The sequence below is a fragment of the Tachypleus tridentatus genome, chromosome 7 (genome assembly GCF_004210375.1).
Source record: "Tachypleus tridentatus isolate NWPU-2018 chromosome 7, ASM421037v1, whole genome shotgun sequence".
NCBI lineage: Eukaryota > Metazoa > Arthropoda > Merostomata > Xiphosura > Limulidae > Tachypleus > Tachypleus tridentatus.
The window spans coordinates 78,840,906-78,868,626 of record NC_134831.1 but is presented as its reverse complement, the minus strand read 5'-3'; the positions used below and the strand labels follow the sequence as shown (position 1 = coordinate 78,868,626).

Here is a 27,721-nt window from a genome sequence, read left to right as displayed (position 1 = left end):
ACTTTGAACAAGCGTCTTGATCTTGAATTTTATTTTCACTAAATAATCCAATTTGTTCCTTGAACTGAATGTCCCCCCTTCTGGTGAGCTAGTGATAAAGTTTATAAATTACATTGTTTCATGAACTGGATTTACGAACTGGTTCCAGCTTCACACAGGAACTGGATTCACGAACTGGTGTATTCTCTTGCAGGGAAAAAAACCTTTACTTCACTGTGATGTCTTGATACTTGAGTTGGATGTCTGTCTTTTGTGTTAGTTAAACGTTTAATTACATAGAGTGTGTAAGTTCCTACACTAAAATTACATGGCTCTAAACCAAATGAGCGAGGAACATGACATGAACATCCTAGTTTTGTTATCGTATTGTGTGTACTTAAACTCAAGTGTTTGTCTGTTAAGAAAATTTGAATGACATATTTTAAATGAGATTTCAGTTTTTTTGTAAGAGTTAAGCAGATTCGAGTTTCCAGAGACTTTAATTATATTAATTTAATATCAGTTCAATTTGTTACAATTATGAGCCTTTTCATGCTTTTGTTTTTTAAATATTATGTTAGTGTAGCTTCAGAGTGGGGTCAAGATGGTGATTAATTGGGCCTGTGAGAAAAACAATAAAGGTTTTCTACCCATTTCTCACTGGTTCATGCATACAGACGCTTACCATTGTATCATTAACTGTCTGTGTTTGCCTCAATAAAATCCATTGTTGGGCAATTTTTGCGCTGACTCTTTGCTGACGAGCTCAGACTGGTTCCAGAAAAAGCAAATGAAACTATATTACTGATATTATATCTGCTGAATTTTTTTTTGTCTAACAGACTTTTAACTCTGTGGGAAATACGGAATATACCAAAATATTGACCATGACGTCCTCGCTTGCTCTGACGAACACAATTTATATTTTGTATTGTAGAGATTTTTAATTTACCACTTTCAGTTCGTTTTCTTTAATCGTACAGAATGATAAATAAAGCACTTATCTGTTTGTATGGATTTTCCATATAAGAGTTTATTATTATTATTATATATCAATGTCCCTTACAATAGATCACTTAAGGATTCTAAGTTGAATGACATCTTTACTGTGTTTGTTTTGACTTTACCCAAGCCTTGAATGCTTGAAGAGATTCATCATTTATGGTTTTATAGCTTGGAATTTCTTCTTTAACTTTGATCATCCAGGCAGAGATTTTAGGATAGATGCTGTAATCATAATCCAGGACCTGTTGAAATTTTAAAAAAATCGGTGTATTTTAATATACAACATAAATGAAATTTAATGATACAACAACTAATGGATTAAAACAATTTCTTTCCAGAAATTACTTTTTTCAAGCTTTTACAACATCACCATAATCTACACTATATATAACAAACCAATGACTTGACAATATCGAGAAAATTATGTGAATACTAATATAACAACAACAACAAAATTCGAACACGGAATTAGAAAAAGACATAAAACAAACTAAAATGCCCAAACTATCAGTTTAAGTTTAGTTAGTTTCTGTTTAATTATTGCATACAAAATAATGAAGGCAGCTTGCTTTCAGCTTGTCCAAACTAACTGACTGTCAACATTAGGTTACCAGGTAACAGAATCTATTTCTCAGATATTATGTTACCTATAATGTGTATGAATACATAATGTTCTCGACGAGTTTAACAATTTGGACCAATTAACTCAAACAATGACATGTGTACTTGCCTATCGGTAATATGACTTAATGTATAATTAAATGTGTACTATATTTTATAACACTGAATAACAACAAAATATAGTTTAACATTATCACAATGAATAAGTAACTTGAAGGGCTTATCGCTACGTTCGGTATTAAACTCACATCCATCATTGATATCGAAGCAATTATAGAGATATCAGCCAGAGTAAGTTTGTATCCAGCCACGTAAGGTGAATTTTCAAGATATCCTTCAAGGTATCCTAAAGCAGTTTTAAAACTTTCTTCCTTTTCCTGTTCTGGAACTTCACCTTTGATAGCTTGGGGGTACTATAAAAGAAACGATAAATAAGGATGATTTATCTGAAAAATCCGGAACATTTATGTGTTTGGTTTGCTTTGAAATTCGCGCAAAGCTACTCGAGGGCTATCTGCGCTAGTCGTCCCTAATTTAGCAGTGTAAGACTAGAGGGACGGCAGCTTGTCAAACACCGCCAACTCTTGGGCTACTCTTTTACCAACGAATAGTGGGATTGACCGTCACATTATAACGCACTCACGGCTGAAAGGGCAAGCATGTTTAGTGTGACGGAGATTCGAACCCGCGATCCTCGGATTACGAGTCGAGTGCTTTAACTACCTGGCCATGCCGGGTCTATATTTATGGGAAAACATTTCTTGGGTTACACCAATCCCTGCAACCTAAAATTGTATTATAAAACAGTAAGCGTAAGGTTTATTTGTGTTCATATATACGATGAAATATTTCTATAGCATATCGGTTAGAAAGATTTGATACCATTGCCTTCGTATAAAAGATGTAATTTTAAAATATTACGCCCCTTGTTTGCTTGTTAACAAAAATTTCATTATTTATTCTGTTGCCAAAATTAAAATTTCGAAATTTAAAATACATATTTTAGTTTTTGTCCTTTAGGTGGAGGTGGTAAGCATCTATTAAGTAATGGTTGTATGAAGGTAAAACATCATCTCTAATTATTCTACTATTGGTTTTCAATGATACCTAAGCTGTCAGCGTTCAAAACCGCAACGTTGGTTATTACTGAGAGCGAGTAATTTTTTTTAAATATTATTGTTTAACACAGCTTATAACCAAAATAAAATGATAATAAAACATCCCCAGTTTAAAGTGGATTTTAAATCATAACAATAGTTGAAAAAACGATTCGATCTCAGTAAAATGACGGAAGAAAGTGTGTTTGTGTGTGTATACTGTTATCCATTCATTCAACCGCTTCATTTTTATCATATTTTCAAACCATTAGAAGAAAAGTTAATATTAGAAATTATATGACATTCATTTCATACATGTGTATTTAACTTTATATATCAATACTCGCTTTTTGTGTTTTTTGTTAAATGGTTCAATAGGTTAAAGGCTCCATAACTAGAAATATTTAGCTGGAAGTACTTAGTTGATGGAAAGATGGGGATATTTTACAGCATTAGGTTTAATTAAGGATACACTATCAACAAATAGTGTATCTAATTTTGTGGGTATGGTGATGTAATGTTGCAGACATTTCGTTTTGCAATCTTAGAGGAGAAAGGGGGAGTTTGTGGATTGTATTTTATGATTAAGGTGATATTTATGCTTCATAAATAATCTACAGAATCCATAAAAATATGCATTTATTTTTTTAAATTGATTTTTGTTTGTTATGAATTTCACGCAAAGCTACGCGAGGACTATCTGCGCCAGCTGTCTCTAATTTAGTAGTGAAATACTAGAAGGAAGGCAGCTAATCATCACTACTCTCCATCAACTCTTGGGCTACCCTTTTACCAACGAATGACCGTCCATTATAACGCCCCTTCTTCGGCTAAAAGGGCGAGCATGTTTGGTGGGACGGTAATTCTTATCTGCGACCCACAGGTTGTGAGTTTAGCGTCTAACCACCTTTATCTAAACTGAACACTTATTTAATTTTTAAATAATAACGTAAAAAATACTCACAAAAACTTCTCTCATGGATTTGAACAATGTGCCCAAATCAAAGTACAACAGCCTATCAACTATCGCCCTCTGTTTGGGATCCTTGGGGTACAAAGAGCTGTCAGGAGCGTACTTATTCACCAGGTACTGCATGATCGCCCGGCTATTGGGAAAAAAAAATCATTCATTTCAAATACTTCTATTTTGTTTGCAAATTTTTATTTAAATAAAATATCTTTATTGTACACTGAATATTACAATTTAGTGTAATGAAGATAGTAATTATTTTTTCATGATTCATTAATAGGTATATTTAATTGAAATTGCAACACTTTAACTAAATACACAACTGCTTCTCTAAACAGTTCCGAAATCGTTTTATGTGCTTGCAACGATTACATCCGGCAGAGACCTGATCGATGTATTCTAGATAGTTATGTTATAGAGTTTAGTTATGCTCTTAAACAGTTTGGACAAATGAATTTATAAACGACTAAACACGTTGCTTTTGGGCATTATGTTTTTTAAAATTAAATATATTACTTGGCATGTTCAACATTAAATATTTTTCTTTTTTATAACGATGTTTTTTGAAGTAATGTTGAATTTTTGTTTGATTCAGAACTGTTTTGTTTTTGAATTTCGCGCAAAGCTACACGAAGGCTACCTGCCCTAGCCGTCCCTAATTTTACAGTTTTGTTTGTACTTAATTATCACAGATTTCAGATTGTTTTATTTTTTTTCGCTCAGATATATTTGACAGATACAGATGGAATAAGGCCCAGCATGGCCAGGTGGGTAAAGGCGTTCGACTTGTAATCTGGGGTCCGGGTTCGAATCTCCGTCGCACCAAATATGCTTGCCCTTTCAGCTGTGGGGGCGTTATAATGTGACGGTAAATCCCACTTTTCGTTGGTAAAAGAGTAGCCCTAGAGCTGACGGTGGGTAACGATGATTAACTGCCTTCCCTCTAGTCTTACACTGTTACATTAGGGACGGCTAACGCAGACAGCCCTCGAGTAGCTTTGCACAAAACTCAACAAACAACACACAAACAGATGTAATAAATAATGTCTTAATATCTTCACTTTGAAACTTTCTAAGCGACTTCTTGAATTAGTTTGCAGAGTGGATATATATATACCATTGGTTAAATTTCTCTTCAACTTGACATTAATACATTAAAAATATTAAATATCCAAGTTGGACACTCCACTATACTCTGAATTAATTAATATTTTGTGTCGTGAAGAATCTTTTAATAACCTTCTCAAAGGCGATGAATTCTCGGTACTATTATATTATTTATGTGTGTGTTTTTCTTATAGCAAAGCCACAGCGGGTTATCTGCTGAGCCCACCGAGGGAAATCAAACCCCTGATTTTAGCGTTGTAAATCCGTATACTTACCCCTATACTAGCGGGAGATATTATTTATGAACACCCAAACAATATCAAAAGGTTGTTCTGACACTTTATTAGGCTTGGCATGACCAGGTGATTAAGGCACTCGACTCGTAATCCGAGTGTCTCGGGTTTGAATCCCCGTCACACCAAACATGCTCGCCCTTTCAGCCGTGTAGGCGTTATTATGTGACGATCAATCCTACTATTCGTTGGTAAAAGTATAGCTCAAGAGTTGGTCATGGGTGGTGATGACTAGCTGTCTTCCCTCTGTCTAGTTTTACAATGTTAAATCAGGGACGGATAGCGCAGATAGTCCTCTTGTAGCTTTGCACGAAATTCAAAACAAACCAAACCACTTTGTTATATCGTCTGTGGTTGTCGCAAGACTTGCAGACTTACATATTGAAAATCGTATTAATATAATGTTTTCAGTTCTCTGTAATTCAAGAAAAAATCAAAACAACAACAACATATATAATAAACTTAAAAACTACTCAGTTAGCTATAACAGAGTTGAGCTTAGTTAATAATATTAGTTTTAAGTAAGGGTAACTAAATTTATTTAATAAAGATAACCACATAATACGAGCCTGTAAAGTATTTATTAAGCTTGAAAAAGTTTGTTTTTTGTCCAAAAAATCGCGCAAAGCTACATAAGGATTATTAGGGCATAAATCATCGGATTCACACTCAAGAATGCTAGGTAATAAGCTATGCCTAACCCTAACTCAGTAACAATATGAAAATACACAAAGAACTAAGATCAGTTGATTCTCAGCGCTAGATTTATGAATCGTTTACATAAAATTCACAAATAGAAGTGACCTGTAGGTGTACGGATATACAACGTTAAAACAAAGAGTTTGATTTTCCGCGATGTAGAGTGGGCAAACAGGCAAATAGATCACTGTGTTGTTTAATACTAAGAAAACAATAACTCTTCTGGAAGTCCAATAGTCTCGAATATTAATAGCCGTGAACATGATTCATCTTTAATACAGTTTTTCCTGACATACGTGTGTAACGAGTTCATGGTTAAAATTAATTGAAGTAAAGTTTTCTAATTCTCTGCGAAATAAATTTTACAGTTTGAAAAAGTAGATTATTAAGCTTAATGGTGAGTCTATATTCAAAGTAGATTATTAGGCTTAATGGTGAGTCTATATTCAAAGTAGATTATTAGGCTTAATGGTGAGTCTATATTCAAAGTATATTATTAGGCTTAATGGTGAGTCTATATTCAAAGTAGATTATTAGGCTTAATGGTGAGTCTATATTCAAAGTAAATTATTAGGCTTAATGGTGAGTCTATTTTCAAAGTAGATTATTAGGCTTAACGGTGAGTCTCTATTCAATAGCATTCCACTACGAGAAACAACTGATTTTTGTTCTCATATGTTCGTTTTCGTCTTCTGATACGACTATATGGTTTACCTAACCAAGTTTGTTTCTGCCGGACTTGTATTTTACAGTTAAGGAATCTATTTGTTTTTTTTTTTTTTGTGAAATTGTTTTTATTTATGATCAAGTTGGTGAGGTCACAATAGGGTCAAAACTTAACTAAAACTTATTTCTTAGTTACAACGAGAAACAGTGATTAGCCCACCACTGGGAAATGAACCCCGGATTTTACTGTTGATAGTCCGTAAACTTACCAATAACTCACCAGGGGACAACAAAGGACGAATAACTTTCTAATGAGCGTTAAATAACAAACATTATAATGTCAAATTTATATTTAAATACAAATGCAATTATACTTTCACTTTTCTGGAGCATAAATCAATAGAGTAGTTTTAAAATTGTCACGTATTAAAAACTGTCGTTTTCGGAAACCTTTGCACATTCATATTTCTATTGCTGTTAAGATCAGTTAATTAAACGTTTTAGTAAATATACTAACAGGATTTTAAACAATTATTCCTTAATTTGGGAAGAATTAAACCATATAAACGCTTTGATCTTTATTAAAGTACGTTATTATGGAAAAATACGAAAGTAAAAGAAAATTGGTTGCACAGTGCTATGACATTTGCTTGAAAGAGTAGTATGTCGTGTCATTATGCCACATAAGGGTATTGATATATATGTGTGATACATTATTCTACGACTCCTGTATTATTCCCAATGATTGAGTCAGACATTTTGATTATCGCTTGACTTTCTCAATTTCTATATAAACACATACTGCCTGTACGCGCCAAGCCATGACTGGATTTATGTCATCCTCTTTTATCTTCAGGTATCATGTATTGCATTTTTGAAAATGAATCTCTGTTCAACGGATCAATTTCTTTCCAGGGAATGACATAATGAATAGGTGTGAACTGTACCTGTCAGCAGTCAGGGTACCACCAATTTTGTGTAACCATGTGCGCTTCATTGTACGTAATATACATTGAACAATGATAGCTTTTTCCTCTATCCCGTGTTGAATTCGGATCATACCGTAGATAGAACCATCCTCCACTTATACCAGTCCCACTGTTTGAAGTCTGATGTTTCATTCAGCCTTTGTTTTAGTTATTTCTCAAAAGCGGTTATTTATGAGAAGAAAACGTCGAAGCCATTCTGAAGGTAACATTCACATTTTTACTCACAGCTAGGTCAATAACAAAAGTTGATTGAGTGTATTAGAATCAATAATAGTGTAAAATTTCAAAATAGACTGTACGTTGACCAGTCCATTCCCACGCAATGGGGGAAGGGTTAATTAATTCACAATATTATACCTTTTATATTCACTACTTCCGTAACTACTTTTAACCCTGTGTATTTTTTCTTTTAGCTGGTACAGTAATATTAATGATAATTAGGCCAGAAATCAAAATTCTGAAGTGAAAGACTGAAGAATTGCACACACTTTTTTTGTGTGTGAATGAACCTAAGTCTTGAAAAGATTGTCTCTGGAATACAACAGATGAATAAAAAATAAATATGAGTCTGACACTAAAGGAAATGATAATAGGAGCTAAAGACAGAACATGTATCTCATGACAGCTGGTATGGGTATTAACACTTTTACTAATAAAGCAGAGAACAACGTTTTCTTAGGTCGTCTTCATGTTGTCATCAAGTAAGAAAGTAGTCCCAGCTAGTACAACGGTAAGTCTACGTATTTACAACGCTAAAATAAGGGGTTTAATTCACCTCGGTGGAGTCAGTAGATAGCCCGATGTGGCTTTGCTATAAGAAAACACAAACACCCACACACGGTTTATTAGTAAAAGTGTTAATACACATACCAGCCGTCCTGATATATATTTTTACTTCAAGTGGGTTTCTCGTCATTACGAAAGACAGAACAAATTTCAGCAAATATTGTAAATGTATTTTTTCATAAGAAATCATTAAGTGTCATTATAATGTTTACTTTTCAGTAATTGAAATAAAAAAGAGAAAAAACGATCCCAAAAGAACCAGTGGGAAGAAGAAAAATTAATGTTAGACATCGGAAGTGGTTAGTTCTTACTGTCATTCGTACTAATAACTGTAGACTTCAAGAGATTGAACACCTTTGTTCGTACAAGACCACAACTTTATTTCAAACAAGTATATTATAATTCACTAAATTTTTAAAATGTTCTTCATGTCGAATAAAAATATTTTTATGTTATTTAGTTGAAAGCCATTTGAGAAAAAACAAACAAACTATAAATTCCAGTAATCCCGTCCCGAAACTTTCACATATAGGTTGATGGGTAATTACTGCTACAATTGTCACTCCTATTATACAGCAATTCCTAACCAGACATAAATGAACTGATCACGTGGTATACTCGTATGTACAGATATTTTGAAGCAAAACGTCAATGGAAGATCATAAATCAATATCTCAATGGTGTTGCTAACGAAAGGGTAGATAGTGGTGGTTTACTATACAAAAGTCTGTCTCTCCTCTCCATTGTGACTGCTTGACCACAAAACTGTTACATTCTAGCTCCCCAGATTTGGCAATGGTAGATTCCATGTTATACCGGTACCTAACGTGACGGATGTAGTTGATGTGCAGACCAAACTTAACTTGCAGGTGCTATAAGAAAGCAGTTTGCGTAATGGATAAAATAAGGCTATCAGCAGTAACATTCAGGGCTACATTTGTAGTGGCTTCAAAATACGGAATTGTGGATAGATTTCACAAATACTTTAAATGATTTTCCGCAAATTACTTGTGCATTTGTGAAGGTACTGTTTAGGTGCTATGACGTAGTTTATAATGATCCTGTAATGGTGGATGTGTATATTTTTTCTCTCATCACTTACAACATACGACACACCAGCAGGTCATGCATTCCCCAGTGTCTCCTCTTTCTATAGTTTACCATTTTCCAGTTGTGTGATTTGTGTATTTCTGTCTAATAATATTAAAAAAAAATTATATTCTAACTGCGCATGTCACAACAAAGCAGCAGTAAGAATTTCAGTATTCAGTCGACCGCAACATGCTTTCTATTCAAAGTTGATTCATGGTTGTTCAAGGACATTGGTAGAATTTTCAAGTAATAACAGAAAAAAATAATAAAACCCGGATATTGTCGGTTCGGATAAATATTGCTTTAAAATGCTTTTGTGTGTAAGGTTTGTGAATTACATTCTGAAAGCATATCGCACAATCGGAATATCTTTATTTATGGATTTTGGTGAAACCGGTTTATACCCGAATCCTTTAGGTTCAAGTTTTATATTGGTAAACGTGAAACTCGTGTATATATAATTTACACTGAGAAAAGTTTTTAATCTTACCTTTCCCACAAAATAAGTCCGTTGTCTTCGATTGTTGGTACACAGTGTTCTGGATTCATCTGGAAAACAACATATATATATATAATTCAAAAGATACATTAAATTGTTATTCTCAAAGAAAATGCTTAAATCGAGGGATCGAGTCCTCGCAGTAGACAAAGTGCAGCTAGTCCACTGTTTGACCTTGGGGTAGAATAAACCAACTTACTCTGATTGGGTAACACAGAATTACTGTATGATGGCGCTACACAACAATACTACATGAACAACACTGAATCTGGACCTTAACATCAATCCTTCCACACAGATACAGCCAGTAGCAACAATACTAGAAAAGCAGTAGCACTGTTTGAAGGATTGTTTGTTTATTTGTAGTTAAGCACAAAGCTACCTACTGGGCTATTTGTGCTATGTCTGCTATGGGTATCTAAATCCGGCTTTTAGCAACAAGTCCACAGACATACCGCGGTATGTGGGGTGATTGAAGGAATACTTCCCTCTACATTCCAGCTTCTCTGTGTGATCGAACTTTATTTTTTCTCCAGTGTACCCCACCTCATCGATGACATGTCAGTTTTCTTTTGTCACTCTCATCACTCTACAATCGTCTTATCACGTATTTACCTATTTGTCTTATCACGTATTTACCTATTTTCGTACCTTTTCGCACGTTTTGCTGTCTGGGATCGCTAGTGGAGTAACGACCGAGTTTCTCATTGGTTGCTACTGATAAGCATGGAAATTTCCATTGAGGATGTGAGTGAAGGCGCGAAAGATGTACGTGTTACCACGTGGTAGTACGTGAGCTGTAATGTAAAGTAGCACAATCGTATGATTCAATGTCGAGCACTCGCAGCGACAGAAATAAAAAAGCAAAACAAAATCATAACTATATTTCACAAACAGAATGATCACCAGTAGCTGATTAACTCAACATAACTACTACATACACTTTTTCACAAACCTTAACTTCCAAGAAAAATAAACAGAATTCTTGGTAAGCTTACTATTCACAGACCTTAACATTAGGAGATGACAGTTTGTTATTACTTATATTAAGACACAAAAAATTGTTGTTACTGATATTAGAAGGTGACTTTGTTATTACTTAAATTAAAATGACCTTGGTTCGATTCCCCTTGGTGGACTCAGCAGATAGCCAGATGTGGCTTTGTTATAAGAAAACACACAAAACTTTTCACACTCGTGCTCCTTCAGTGTCACCTATCAAAATTAAAGATTGTAGGTATGTGGCAAACGTAACGGAAAGAAGGGTAATAATAAAAATACGGATAAACGAAACAAGCCAAACCTATGCGTAACAAAACGAAATAAAACAGAAATCAAGAAGATATTATTTAATTCAAAAACTTGGAAGATAGGCCTAGTGGTTGAAGAGGGGCATAATTTTCACACACATTTCTCAGATCGTCCAGAATAAAGAATGTGTTAATTGATCTACGAAACGTATCTTGTGCCTAAAAAATACATTAATTATTTCATTTTTTTAACTAACAGGCTATAGCCGTAAAGGCAAACGTGATTTAAAAGAGTGAACAGTTAAAATCAGGAGTTTAATTATGTGCCCGAACGTTTCCTGTTTTCATACTTACTGAATTATGTCTCATCATCCTTGACACATAACTGGAATATTTCACAAATGATTTAGTTAATTTTTGTTTACATTTTCTCATTGGCTTTTTTTTTCCCCACTTTAATTTCTCTAGTACCATGTTTGCTATGTTTATATAGCTGTTAACTATTGAGATAAAAAATTATTTACACAATGTAAAGGGTCCCCGCTAATACAGCGGTATATCTCCGAATTTACAACGCTAAAATCACGGGTTCGATTCCCTCGGTGGGCTCAGCAAATAGCCCGATGTGGGTTTGCTATACGAAAACACACACACGTAATATAAGGAACGTGATATATTTTCTGAGTTTCAGGTCTTAGCGTGAACTCTAGATTCTATGTCCACAAGATAAGAGTGTTTAAGAACTTTCGCACAAAGCTGCACAAACGGCAATCTACGTATATCGGTGGTAATGACTAGCTGCTTTCCGTCTAGTCTTACACTGCTAAATTAGGGACGGCTAGAGCAGATAGCTAGCTCTCTTGCAGCTTTGCGCGAAATTCAAAACAAACCAAAACTTACCTTTAAAAACTCTGGCTTGTTCTGCTCACCAGCCATTAAATCAACATTTTTAAGGTTCAAGTCTACACCGATAATCTTAGCAACCATGCGGACGGCCCGACATGGTGCACTAGGTGCCATGTGGTACAAGTCGATAGTCATTTTAACTGTTCAAAGAGACGATGCGCGCTATTACTTTCAATCCGCAAGATTGTCGCTCCTGGGCTGTTGAAAACTGGCTTAACTAGGTCTAGGTGGCAGCACAAGTATTTAACATTGCCTCGTTATCAGTGTCACGTTCCGTGTTTTTCAATCATTTGGAACGACCACCTGAGCAAATTCGTGAAACGTACGTGTCTCGACGCAATGAAAAACTCGAGATTTATGTATGCAAATCATGACTGATTTTATTCAATCATTTAAGCTACACACACACAAGTATTTGGAATGTCTGTTTCCAACAAAAACATCTGCCAAACAAACAACCCATCAGGGGCCTGTCTACGACATAAAATATACGCTTCAGAGAATCAGACATCTTGTCATACATAAAATGTCTGGCATGAAAACAAACCCTTCAAATGCTTGTTATTAATACAAATCCAATTATTTGCTGTCTGCCTACAACACAGCAGTATTTTAGGTTTTCAGCACACTTATATATTTGCTTGCTATGTTTAACTGTATTTTAATTTTTCGCAAAGCTACACGAGGGTTATCTGTGCTTACTGTCTCTAGCTTAGTAGCGTAAGATAAGACGGAAGGCAGCTAGTCATCACCACCTATCGCCAACTCTTGGGCTACTCTTTTACCAACGAATAGTGGGGTTGAAGTTACATCATAACTCCCCCATGGTTGAAAGAGGAGCATATTTGGTGTGACGAGGATTCAAACCTGTGACCCTCAGATTAAAAGTCGAGCACTCTAACCACCTGGTCATTTGTTATATCAGTTTAAGGTCCTGCTAAAATCGAAACTCTTGGAATAAAAGTCTACTGCAACAACGCAAACTGTATATATCTATCCGAGTAATAGAGAAAACAAACAAACAATATTTGAAATATAAATAGACAAACCAAACCAATGCTTTATGAATCTGTCTGCAACATTTGAGAACACGATAGGAACATCAAAATGATGTGTTTTAATTTTCGCAGGCAAAGTAGATGTTAGTTGATGTAAGAAAGAGATAGACGGACAAAGAACTGAGGAATTAGAACACTGTTTTATGCCAAAACTGCATATAAATAAATCATATGAAAAAATTTAAAAAAGTCTATATCATTAAATATGTCAGAGAAACATATAATGTACTTATATACTATGGTTTAAAGTTGAAAGAACTTGTGACGAAATTATACTAACAGACAAGTAAAACAACCGATTATCATTTTATTAAGCATATTTACCGTGCCTCAATAGTGGTTATCATGTTAAAATTCAGAGTTTGATTCCTGTATCGGTCAAAGAGCGGATAGGTCATTATGCATTTTCGCACCAATACAAACAAACAAAAAACATGTGCAAATTAGATTTTAAAGTTAATTTTTTTGCTTTTTTTATCCAATGGCCGTTTATATCTTTCGTTAAAAACTACATCCGAGACTGTCTAGTTTACTTAACTAATCAGTATTAACAGATCGGTTCTTCCATATCTAACAGTATGTTTAGTGTAGTCAGTATCATCAGCTGGGTTATATTTTGTCATTGAGGTAAAAGAAATATCCCTTCCCTTGAGTTTTCATGTCTTCATTTGAGTAGGTTTATCAAGTGTCCTAGTAAAACTGATGTCCACTCAGTTTATTACCTTATTTTGTTCCCTGATCAGTAAAGTTTTAAACTGTTTCTGTTTTTCTGAACCTTATCTATACAGTTTACCATTCTAAACAAGTTTTTTAAATTCTACTTGAAAAAACACCTGACAAGGATAAATTACTTGTCATGTTTTCTTAACTTAATCTGATATTGGCAACCAAAGGAAAAGAGATTTGAAGACCTGTCCAGCAGGAACAAAAAAGCACCATTTTTCTTTTGAGTAGATTCAAGGCAGCTTATCAGCGTTTTTCGTTTTTTATTTTGTTAATATAACCTTTTAATGAATTTTATTTGTTTATGATTTTAAAACGCGATACAACAAACATCAGGTTATTTAGCAACTGTAAAAACTGTGTCGTTGTAATATATGTTGTCTTATGTTTGAATTTTCTGAAGCAGATGTTATGTTAGCAGAACCCTACCAGAAAAAATAAAAAAATGTTAACACTTCGAGGAGTCGAAACTGTCAGAATGTTCTATGTGTATATTTTTGTTTTTGTAATCAGCTAATCTCCAGCAGTGAAAAGGATCCTCCTGCAGAGTACTATGTCTTTCAAGTTGCTTTACTCGGTTTTGCCCAAAATTCTCATTTTTATGCATTTCTTTTAACGTTATTAAACTGTTACCAGGAAACATTTATAACCGGTAGCATTCCTACCAAACATACTGTAACTTCGTCATTATATCCAACAGGTTCGTGGAAGAGCAAAAAATGGCGCTCGAGTGGCACAATGGTAAGTACGAGGTTTCACACCGCTAGAAATCAGGTTTCGATACTCGAGGGGGGCAGAGCGCGGATAGCTGATTGTATAGCTTTGTGTTTCATTCCAAACAAATGAGCACAAACCATTTCCTTACAGAGACTTGTTGGCAGGTGAAACATGACCTTGGCAAACAGAGTTTGTGTGTGTTTAGACACACACTATTTCACACAAGATACCTTTACTCTCTAGGGCCTGAGTCTAGGCTGTATGTTGTTTTCTAATTAACTTCTATAGACTTGTTTCTGTTATTCTTTAGCGACGCCGTCAGACCTTCCACGCACATAACACACATAGTAATAGCTTTTATCCTGATATCACGGTTTACTGTTCTATCGTGTCCTCTGAGGAACTTCTGTGTAACCTGGTTAAACATAAACAAAATAAGTTATTTTGTGGATATCGGTAAAGATGTATTATATAAAGATAAGTGATAAAATATTTATGAAATTCCATACAATATATATAAAATATTTATATTTATGCTAAAAACGGCTCGTTTGGGTTGAGAAAATATTTTACGTAGAAGAGCGAACAGCGTTATGACAAAAAATATTTTCTCAACCCAAACGAGCCGTTTTTACATATATATTTTTACATATATATTTCTCTACAAGTGGGTTTTCTCGACATCACTAAAATATTTATATTGTACAAACAGAATATTTTTTTATCCTTGTAAGTTGGCCCTGCATGGTCAGGTGATTAGAGCGCTTGACTCATAATATGAGGGTTGCGGGTTGGAATCCCCGTCGCACTAAACATGCTTGTCCTTTCAGCCGTGAGTGCGTTATAATTTTTCGGTCAATCCCACTATTCGTTGGTAAAAGAGTAGCCCAAGAGTTAGCGGTGGGTGGTTATGACTAGTTGCCTTCCCTCTAGTATTACACAGTTAAATTAGAGGCGGCTAGCGCAGATAGCCCTCGTGTAGCCTTGTGCGAAATTCAAAAGAAACAAACAATCCTTGAAAGATAATCATCTTACAAAATACAGTAAACAAAATGAAAAAGAAAAGTTTACGATTACTTTACATATTTACCGTTCAGGACACACCATTAACTGAAATGAATCCCAAATTATTGCGGAACCAAAATTATATTAGCAACACAACATTCGTGAATCTGTTGAAAATGAAAAATACAGGATATAAATAACAATATAACGGATCTGGTTTACATGGTGTTTGGAGACAATTGTATCCACACTCCTCTGTTTAAATCAATTCATGTGATGTATGCTTGTTTATAAATAACTACAAAACAATAAATATTGTAGAACCGTAATATCTTGGTGGTAACTGGTCAGTTGAACTCGGAACTTATAGAATTTTTATGTTTTATTATAGGACTTTTTTTTTTACATTTTTTCTTGCTTATAATGTCGTATTTAGATTTTTAATACATTTAAATATCTATAAGAACTGACCATTTAAAAATAAATACATTAAAACTAAAAAAGTAGGCCAGTAAACTTCTTTCAATAAATAAGTTTTATGTAGCCTAATTTTTAATATTTCGTCTCATGATTTAATAAGTGCCACCGTGGTAAGGAATTACACAACATTTCACGTAAGTTTCTGGAGTCTTCTTCACTCCGAGGCCCGGCATGGCCAGGTGGTTAAGGCGTTCGACTTGTAAACTAAGGGTCGCGAGTTCGAATCCTCGTCGCACCAAATATGCTCGTTCTTTCAGCCGTGGGTGCGTTATAATGTGATGGTCAATCCCACTATTCGTTGGTAAAAGAGTAGCCCAAGAGTTGGTGGTGGGTGGTGATGACTAGGTGCCTTCCTTCTAGTTTAACACTCCTAAATTAGGGATGACTAGCACAGATAGCCCTCGAGTAGCTTTGCGGAAATTCAAAACGAACAAATAGTCTTCACTCCGTTTATTTTAACTGCTGTCTTCAGGATTACTTCAGCTTTGGCAATGTTCTAAGACTATCACCTTGTAGATTTTCTCAGTCAATAGAGTAAGTCTTAATTTCGCTGTCTTTGCTTCTTCCTGTGTGAATTATTACTTTGGGATAAGCCAAGTGAGTTTAGGTATCATTTTACTGTTCTCCATCTTTAGAATAAAATTTAATCCATCAAGCTATTTGAAACCACCTTGTGTAGCTCTTCAGCCAGCTCTAGATGTTGTACTCTTATTTTATGGTACCCGGCATGGCCAGGTGGTTAAGGCACTCGACTCGTAATCTGAGTGTCGCGGGTTTGAATCCCCGTCACACCAATCATGCTCGTCCTTTCAGCTGTGGGGGAGTTAAAACGTGACGGTCAATCCCACTATTCGTTGCAAGAAAGAGTAGTCGAAGAGTTGGGGGTGGGCGATGCCTTCTCTCTAGTCTTACACTGCTAAATTAGGGATGGCTAGCACAGATATCCCTTAAATAGCCTTGCGCGAAATTCAAAAAACAAACAAACTTATTTTCTGTAGGCTTAATGCAGTATTTATCTGTGAAAATATTAATGGTCTATATCTCTCTGCAGCTTATAGGCACAGTCCAGACATAACAAAACCAGCTGCGACTCAGTTCCAAACAGTGTATGAATTTACTACACATTTTCAGCAAGACTGCAGAAAATAATTCTGTTACATACCAATATAAGACGACAGATTCGCTATATAACAATGTGTTAAAAAGGCAAAGCACTTCCACAAAAAAACATCCTTTCTTCACAAGACCTAAAATATTTAAAGGTAGGTTATAGTACATAGTAATGTTAACTGTAGTACAAGTACTCATCAAATAATACATTTATTCACATAATATCAAATATAAAGATCATCAATATATCAGAACTGCTGACCAGAAGTTTGATTTGAATTTCGCGCAAAGCTACACAAGGGCTATCTGCGTTAACCGTCCCTAATTTAGCAGAGTAAGACTAAGGGAAAGCAGCTAGTCATCACCACCCACCGCCAACTATTGGACTATTATTTTACCAACGAATAGTGGGATTTATCGTCACATTATATCGCTCTCACGGATGAAAGGATGAGAATGTTTAGTGTGACGGGGATTTGAACACGCGACCCTCGGATTATGAGTCGAGTGCCTTAACCACTTGGATAGGCCAGGTGCCAGAACGAGGACAGCCAGCCAACAACATACAACCTGTATGACTACTTTTAATTCACTAAAATTGACTCTGTTATCGACCACTTCTGACACAATTTTGTTACAGATTGTCTTATACTCGAACTTTGTGTTCCCTTCAACTCTATTGAGGTTGCTCTTATTTATATCAGGCGCTGGCTCGTACTAATATGCATAACAAATTTTATTACTATAATCAATAAACATAATAAAATTAAATTTCGTTTCTTAGTGACCACATTTTGTTTTCTTCCTTCGCCTCTCTCGATTTATTCGTTCTCTGCCTCATCCTCTGGTTGTCATTTTTTCTCTGATAAATGTCTTTAATATCTCTTTAAAAAAACACACCGATCACATATATTATAGAGAAATATAATGTCTCATAATCAGAGGTGATTTTATGATCTCCACAAAGGCAAAACCTGTGAAGTCGCCTATCTCTACAATATTTTTCTGATCATTTGGAGCGCTGTAAGTACCTAATCCTTTACGAACTGCTCAAAATACGGCCGTTTTTTTCATCTCTTTCTCAACCTAACTAACTGACACCGAACGGCAGTTCGAACCCTGAACCTTCTGATCCACAAGTCGTCTTGCTAACTAATAGGACACGCAGAAGATTAAAACATTTGTTACAAGAACCTGAACACAAAAATTGTAACAGAAAAATAAACCACAAAAACTTTTATCTTCACTGTTATAAAACATCTGAGAGTGTGTTACTTGTGTTCTTATTGTTCAGTTTTTTATTTATTAGTACTACACAACTCTTTTATAACAAATTATTTACAAGTTGTAGATAATCTTCAGTGATGTCGAGAAAACCCACTTGTAGAGAAATATATATGTAAAAACGGCTTGTTTGGGTTGAGAAAATTTATTACGTAGAGAAGCGAACAACGTTTCGACCTTCTTCGGTCATCGTCAGGTCCACAAAGAAAGAAAGAGGTAACTGACCGGAAGCTGACCACATGTTTGAAACGACACTCAGTTACACAACCCCTTTCAAACGTGTGGTCAGCTTCGGGTCAGTTACCTCTTTCTTTCTTTGTGAACCCGATGATGACCGAAGAAGGTCGACACGTTGTTCACTCCTCTACGTAAAAAAAAATTTTCTCAACCCAAACGAGCCGTTTTATATATATATAGATAATTTTGTTTGGGGTTTGTTGTTAAGAGTAAACCAACATAACGGGCTATCTACGTTGTATCCACCACGAGTATTAAAACCCGGTTTTTAGCGATGTGAGCCTTCAGAATTATAGCTGAACCACGTGACATTTGGGTAATGGTGCTGTAGATAATATAATCTCCAATTTTTATATTAACACTTCGGTTCATTAAGAGTTTCCTCTCCATCCTGTTATCAGTTTACAATGATTATTCCAGGTTTTCGACTTTGTCACGGTGAGCCGCTCTAAAGTAAGGAAAAAAAAACAACAGACATTTTCCACAGTTTACGATTTGAGAGATTACGCGGGAAAATAATACAGTGTCTTGGTTGCTATGAGATGCCGGCTTGTAAGATAAACAAAAGTTTTCTATTAACTTTTTTATTGTGTTTACTGTGTAACGATTCGTTCCATATACGATATTGTTCAGAAATACAAGATCTACTAAAGAAAACAAATACGTTGATAATAATACCAAAACAGAACTTTGTAGACCTGTACTATTCGTGTTAAACAATTCGTGTTTAACCAGTCGTTGAACAATACGTGTTTAACGATTTACGGCGTAACTTATCAAAACACTCATTTACGTGGATGAACTTCTGACACAAAGTCAAGTGCAATCCAGAAACGTGCCTTTAGATTTTGAACCACGTACTGGTTCCCTGAGAAATACACTAGGTGCTCAGTAGTTCATAAACATACTTAATGTATATACAGTTGCGGAACATAATACACCTATACATCCTTCCAAAGTTATGAAATTTGTGGGATATGTTCACCTTTAACTTCCGGCACGGGAGTTTGTTTACCGTAGCTTCATTGTTTATATCACTCTAACTTTATTAGTGCACAGTTAACAAATGTATAATATTCATGTCAATTATAATATTTTCGTGACTGTTCCCAACCAAGACCAAACAATATAACAAACAGTAGAGCTAGTCCATCAAGGACAACGTGTGCTCCAACAATTGCATGCCCTTGAGCAGAATCATTATGTACGGGTTATAACAAGTTACTAACATATGGTGTGCTGGAATGGTAGGGTAAGAAACATAACAGAACGCCATCTGTAGTAGTGTTATTTGTTTGGAATTACATACCTGTGCTCTGCCAAACACGGGTATCAAAACACAGTTTGTAACTTGGTAAGTCCGTAAACATTCCGCTGTATCAGTGTGTGGAAGAAGGGGTATTGTTATTGCCTTCACTTTACAAAATAGCCTATCTTTATCAGTAGATGCCATAGAATTTTATTTCTATTGGACATAAGAAAATACTTTATGAGTTATTCATCCAGTTAAAATGACCATCGATGAGCCTTAATTCGTCTTTACCTCATTCTGACATTAGTTTAACGCCCTCTTCAGTCAGTTCCGGTATCTACACAATTACTTTGATTCTCAAACCCTCGAGATACCAGCCGTTATACCACAAGATATTGCTTTATTAAAATGAGCTATAATTACAATTTGGTGGCGGTATGCGGCTGAATTTTAGAAACGGGTGTGGGACCGGGAAGAGTTTGGAAACCACTAATTGTGACAATGCATATTTATCACATGTCTTTACCTGTGTTACAGACGTAAGAAATACGCATATTGAGAGATGTTCGTTCACATTAACTATGTGTTCCAGTGAGGCTCATTGCCTTTCAAAGACCAGATAATCACGAGAATATGGTGAGATACAGTACTATGGTAGTAGGATTACCATGTTAAGTTAGAAGGAAGAAGGGCGGATGGAGTTTTCATGCGGCATTTTGCTCAATACCAATGCTCAGTTTTATTGGAATTCTAATAGCATCAGTTCCATGAACAATTGCCATCCTGTGAACTTAACTAAGTTGGTAAAGTTCAATGTATTAACAATTTTACTTAAGTCATTTCAAATAAAATTTAGTTGGAGAATTAGTAATACGATATTATTTATTTTAATTACTTATTGCTATTTTACTTGAATTAATTTGCTACCATTCATAACAATGAGTGAACCAGCAAAGTAGAACTCTTGTTTCTGGTTACGGTCAAGTGACCATAGTGTCAGTAAAAGGAAACTACGAGGTCTGATCAAAAAGTTCTTAGATGTCTTCTGTTACAGGTGCCAGTACAGAGGCAGTGAGGTTCTTGTTTGTTTGTTTTGGAATTTCGCACAAAGCTACTCGAGGGCTATCTGTGCTAGCCGTCCCTAATTTAGCAGTTTATGACTAGAGGGGAGACAGCTAGTCATCACTACCCACCGCCAACTCTTGGGCTACTCTTTTACCAACGAATAGTGGGATTGACCGTAACATTATACGCCCCCACGGCTAGGAGGGCGAGCATGTTTAGCGCGACGCGGGCGCGAACCCGCGACCCTCAGATTACGAGTCGCCGCCTTACGCGCTTGGCCATGCCAGGCCCAGTGAGGTTCACTGAGGTGTGTACAAATAGTGATCTGCCCCACGAACAAACCATTTCTCCAGACTTTATACCTTATACCCGACTTGTGAAAAACGTATTCATAAACAGACGTATCTCTTTTTTTTGTCGTAATATAAATGGACAGAAAAAAAGAGCAACGTGTTTGCATCAGGTTTTGTGTGAGAAATGGTAAAGAAGGAACAGAAATCCTCGAAATGTTAAGAACTACCTTTGGTGATGACTGTTTAACCTGTTGACTGTCAAGTATTTCAGCTGTTACAATACAATTATAATGCTTCTTCATTTCGTCACTTTTTCTTGACGCCATTTTGGATCGAAAGTGAAACAATTTGTAAGTAGGTAAAATGCATGTATGGTGCTGACATCTAGCGTTGAGGTTAGGTATTATTGAGAACAAATTAACTCGTCCGTGGCACTGTGTTACCGATCGGCTTGGACGAGTTATCTAGTCTACGGCACTGAACAGGTTAAATAAGGCTGTCCTTTATCAGTGACTAAAACGCTTCCGGGATGGCCGAGAATCGGTCAAAGATGATCCACGTTCTGGATGACCGTTGACATGGTCCACTGATGAAACGGTCGTTAAGGTGAAAGAGAGTCAACCAGGCCTTTTTTTAAAGAGGTCTTACTTCACTTGAGGGAGAAAGTTAGAAGAAGCTGCTGCGAACTGTTGGAGAATGGTCACTGGTTTCTTCACCATGACAACGCGCCTTCACACACTGCTGTGTTTGTTCAAGAAGTTTTGGCAGCAAAATAGCATTCCTGTGATACCACAGCCACCGTATTCTCCTGGTCTTGCACCGCATAGTTTTTGTCTGTTCCCCAAAATCAAAATTAAGTTGAAAGAGATTTGATGACATTCCAACCATCCATAACAATGTGAAAGCATAACTTAGTCAAATAACAGTTGAAGACTTCCAGCATTGCTTCCAAAAATGGCAGGAACGTTGGAACAAGTGTGTATCGGTTGACGGAGATTACTTTGAAGATGGTACCATATAATACTGATGTATGTACATTATTCTTTGGAATAAAAGTAAAGTCTTAGAACTTTTTGATTATACCTCGGATATAATAAACGTAAAACTCACATTATGCAACAACAGGAAACAAAATGTTCAGGCTTAAAGTGCACCAGTCGAAATGATTGTAAAACATAATTGGTTTCAAATACTATACGTTAAATCTTGAGTTTAGAATATTAGTTTGAAAAATGTTTCTTTTTTGTTTGTTTGAAGTTAAGCATATAGCTATACAATGCGCTATCTCCGCTGTGCCCACCACGGGTATCAAAACCCACTTTCTAGCAGTGTAAGTCGCAGACATGCCGCTGTGTCACTGGTGGAGGGACGTGTTTCTTATACCTGTTCAATTAATTTGCATGAAGCTCAATCCTAATAGTTTAATTATCAAAAAATATGAAACGTTTCAAGTAAAGAAATGTTTTAAAAATCAAAATATAATTCTTATGAAAACTTTTTTTTAAGTTTTGAAAGATAATTGTTTTTAAATTTCGCGCAAAAGCTACTTGAGGGCTATCTGCGCTAGCCGTCCCTAATTTAGCAGTGTAAGACTAAAGAGGGAAGGCAGGTAGTCATAACCACCCACCGCAAACTCTTGGGCTACTCTTTTACCAACGAATAGGGGGATTGACCCTCACATTATAACGCCCCCACGGCTGAAAGATCGAGCATTTTTGATATGATGGGGGATTCGAACCCGGAAGCCTCGGATTACGACTCGAGTGTCTTAACTACGTGGCCATGCCGAGCCGAAGGGAAACGAGCAGTGAGTAGTATCAGGTATTTCAACTTCAGTTCACGTAATACTGGTAAAGAAAGGCTCCATCCCGGATTACATAGTTAAAAAAAAAAAAAAGATACAAACTCACTGCTTAAAATATGTTACTGAAGATTCTTCAGTCATACCTATTACACTGGTTACTAACACCGGAGCGCAAAGAACACATACAAAAACAGTATCTCTCAAAAGTTTTGATAATTAACTCAGGTCTTTCAGGCCTGGGTGGTGGTTTTTGTTTTATGTGCGAATAAAAAGGTATAAAGACGAGAGTTTCTTGTTTATGCGAGAGATGCTAAGATATTGGTTAACCTCAGTGTATTAAATACTGTAAGTGAAGCCACCTTTCTGTTCATGTGGCACATTTTATTCTGTCTGATGACAATCGACTAGAAAGGACTATGTTCATTTAATCTTATCCGCAGGATGATTGTAGTCATTTTTATTCTTGGTTCTGTTACTGCAATCCTGGGGACGGTTTTACTGAAGATTCTAGCAGTCATATGTGTTTGTGCAATAGTGAAATACATTTCTAATGGAAACCATTTACACGAAAGCATGTTAAAACGGCAAAATTTGATTACAGTAGTTTTTAGACCCATACGCAAGTTCATTCCATTGGGCTATACATCTTGATATTAAAGACGGACGAGGAAGCACTGAAGGCAAAGACAAGACGGAATATACAGCATGCAAGTACATCACCTGTTTTCTGACTTCTTTATTTGATAAAGTTAACAATTATAGCTCATTTAAGAGTTTGGCATTTTCGTGGAAACACATATTTGTAGGTTTAAAAGTAGAATAGCTGCCAAGGAATGTCAAAGTTTCTTTCACCTACTGTTATGGATCACTTCTATTATATTACGTGTGATTACTCGTAATAAAGATTGCTTAACTAGAACAGTATGTGCAACGATTTAATTTTCTTGTTCTACAATATTTTATTTTTTTTCACGTACTTAAACATTTCAATAAATACATTTCACTTGAAAAACGCATAATGTAGCATCTTTTATTTAAAAAAAGTTTACATAGACATTAAGTTCTTGTAACCGATTGGAATAATAACATTGTTTAAATTATTCTTTTAATATGGCAGTATTTTAAGGACATTTTCATTACTGGGACTTTTTAGATTTCACCCAAGCCTTGAATCCTTGGAGAGGTTCATCGTTTATGGTTTTATAGTCCGGTATTTCTTCTTTAACTTTAGCCATCCATGCAGATATTTTAGGAAAATTGCTGAATTTGTAGTCTAATACCTATAAACAGACAAAAATTAGCGTTTTCCTTATTCATAAATTTTAAGAGATTTAATTTTTTTTATTTTACTAAAATTTTTGGTTGATCTCTAGAAGACGAATACATAAACATAATGCTGTATTAAATTCTTACAAAGACCAAATTTAAAAACAAAATTAATAAGGTTTGGCTGTTTCGTAAAAAAAAAAAAACAATACAACTCACTTCCATCATCGACAGAGAAGCCACGATAGAGATGTCAGCTAGGGTTAGCTTGTCTCCAGCAACATAAGATTTTCCCAAATAACCTTCCAAGTAACCCAGTGCAGTTTTATAGTTACACTCTTTTCCGGATCTGGATCTTGGCCTTTGAAAACTTGTGGGTACTAAATAAAATTAGAAAGCAAAAATGGAATATATTTCATCATTTCAAAGGAAAATGTTGAAAGTGTTCCGTCATTTGAGTTAAATGTTGAAGATAATGCAAAGTCCAGTCCGCTTAAGAAGAATAAGACTTTCCTTTTTAACGTCTACTGAAGACCAATATAACATTACACTGTTTTAGGCCTATGTTCTTCACGTTTTATTCTTCACATTTACTTCTGTTTCATGTAAATGAAATATACACTTCAACTAACACAGAACTAGGTACTTCAATAATGTCTTGTTCATATAAAACTAAAATTGTCTGCTACGCTTTTATCAAAGCTCAAAGTTTCACTGCTTCTCGTTTTCATAACTAGGTGAACCCATCTATACTTTAATGTTTAGCTTACAGCTATACTAAAACAAAAAATATAGCTTACAACAATACGAATCTTTCAATATATAATGTGGCTATGGCCTTACTTCTCTGATTTCAATATCTTTTGCGTTTGATCTGCTTATTGCAGCTATATTTAATTGCAATTTTAAATTGTTTTTATATGTATTGTATATAGACAACATATTTATCAAGTAAGAAGCGCAGCTCAGTTACGAAATTTTTTTTATACAGATTTTAAGAAGAGTAAAGTTCTAAATGTTTTACAAACATTCATTAATTTCATTTATTTAAAAAAAGAATACTTACAAAAAATTCTCCCTGGGCCTTGAATAGTGTGCCCATATCAAAATACAACAATCTGTCAACTACCGCCCTCTGGCGAGGATCCTTAGGATATAACGAATTATCAGGCGCGTATTTGTTCACGAGATACTGCATTATTGCACGGCTATCGAGAAAGAATCATTTTACTTATATATATATATATCAGATCATAAATTAAATATCCGCTATGGAAACACGACGTCTTTTGGTTAAATTAAATATCCAATTTGCTATACCATCAGTTTTGTTTTTTTTATTTCAAAAAGTTTTACAATTTGATTATACAGTTTGTCCCAATAACTCTTAGCTATTATAGAGTCCTGCTTGGCCATGAACTCTTAAAAAGGTTAAAGTAATAATACAACTTTTTGAAAATCTTTCAGGACTTTAATTTAGTTGAAGCTTAGGTTAAAGTGCATTAAAAACATATCGATCGCGGATACTGCACATTTAGGCTTACAGTGAAGTTTAGTTATATAATTTAGACTACATTCTAATCATCTTAAAAGTTATTATTGTAGAGTAAGGAGTATACAGACAGCCGCGCCATCTCTTAATGGCTATTAAGAACAGATGTTAAACGTGGAAGATTTTCTGAAAAAACTCCACGAGTCAAACATTTAGAATTTACCTGTACAATCGAACAGTCTCTGTGGAACGCCAAGTAGATATAAATAAAACAAATACAGATGTGCAGTTATATCATACGCTGATGATATTTAAACAAGAAGTACTTGATAAGTGGACATTAAAAAGTTACTGAATATTAATAAACCAGATAAATGAAAAGAAATGACATTATGGAAAATAAGTTTACAATTACACTTTCACTAAGAGAAACTCGTGCGCCAGTGTTTTCAACGTCAACCTACCTTTCCCACAAGATAAACCCGTCGTCATCAATTGTTGGTACACAATGTTGTGGGTTCATCTGGAGAGATAAACAAACAAAATTCAGGAGAGACAAAAAGTTCCTGTACAATACACATTAACAATACAGTATTTTATCATCACTTACCTAGTACAAACATCTCTAGTGTCCTTCAACCAAACACGTAAGTAATAGTGTTTGGTTGTTGCCGCATACATGTCGTATCTAGGTTTTATGCGACAGGAAGACAAATATAATTTACGAACCACAAATGACTATCTTTTCGTGAGAAAATAAGACTTTTGAAACACACTAACCTCAATAATTAAATATCACTTTATCTGTCAAGTGGTTTGCAGATAACAGACATTAAGATAACATTATGTAACTTATAGAAACAAATCCTGGTGAACGAACGGAATTGTCGAGTTCTTGCACTCGAAACATGCAATGGAGTTTGTTTTTTTTAATATATATACTCGCACTAAATTTTAGTGTGTTTTTCTTATACCAAAGCCATATCGGGCTGTTTGCTGTGTTCACCGAGAGGTATTGAGCCCTTAATTTTAGTGTTATAAATCCAAATACTTACAGCTGTTCTAGCGAGGAACAATTTTGTTTTTAATTTTAATTTTCAATTACAAAACAACAAAAGCCGATGCTAGTTAAAATTACTATACAAGAGTACAAATTAAGTTTAATAAATTGCTACGTAAATATATAACACAAATATAACAAAAACAACATTGTACAAAAGTCGTTAATTTATACGAACCTTTAGGAACTCCGGTTTGTTCTGCTCACCAGCCATTAAGTCGACATTTTTAAGATTTAAGTCTACACCGATAATCTTAGCAACCATGCGGACGGCTCGGCATGGTCCACTAGGTGCCATATGGTACAAGTCGATGGTCATGATTGCAACTTGAAATAGGAAAGAATATACAACTTCGAGTAAAATTTTCGAAATCTTCTCCTCAAGACCCAACTTGAACTAGCATATATTACCGAAGCAACCTGGCTTATATTATACTAGGTGGCAGCACATATGAAAATAAAACTCACGTGACACTATTGACTCTTTGCAGTTGTTTTATTTATTAGGGAGCGGTGGAATTTGAAACCAGAAAATAGAACATAACGTAGTGGAAAAATAATTATTTTATGTGTAAAACCTTGCCGACATATTCATAACATAAGACGTTGATGTCTGAAGTTACAAATCTTAGTATTCAACGTATATTATAATTATGCCAGTTAAGAACAGTTTGAAAGACATTAATGTTTAAATTTTACACAGAGGATACTCGTAATAGTAATAATATACGCGAGAGACGTTTTTCAACTTACGTTCTCTTGTTCGTATTTATTGTGTTGTAATTTGATAAACGATACTTACCTCAGTCAGAAATGTGTTTATTTGTTGTTAAGAGCAAAGTTACACAATGGTCTATCTGTGCTCTGTCTTCCGAAAATATCGAAACTCGATTTTAAGTGTTATAAACCCCCAGAC

General features: G+C 35.1%; 1 pseudogene across 1 annotated transcript; it reads right to left on the bottom strand.

Moving 5' to 3' along the window:
• Positions 1-986: 986 nt before the first annotated feature.
• LOC143257702 (uncharacterized) lies at positions 987-27,228 on the bottom strand (annotated as a pseudogene). Its single transcript, XR_013031982.1, has 10 exons — positions 26,984-27,228; positions 26,210-26,268; positions 25,320-25,461; positions 24,473-24,633; positions 24,127-24,267; positions 11,954-12,103; positions 9,795-9,853; positions 3,667-3,808; positions 1,854-2,018; positions 987-1,226 (listed from the first exon to the last, which is right to left on the bottom strand). The product of XR_013031982.1 is annotated as an uncharacterized LOC143257702 (transcript).
• Between the last annotated feature and the right edge of the window lie 493 nt (positions 27,229-27,721).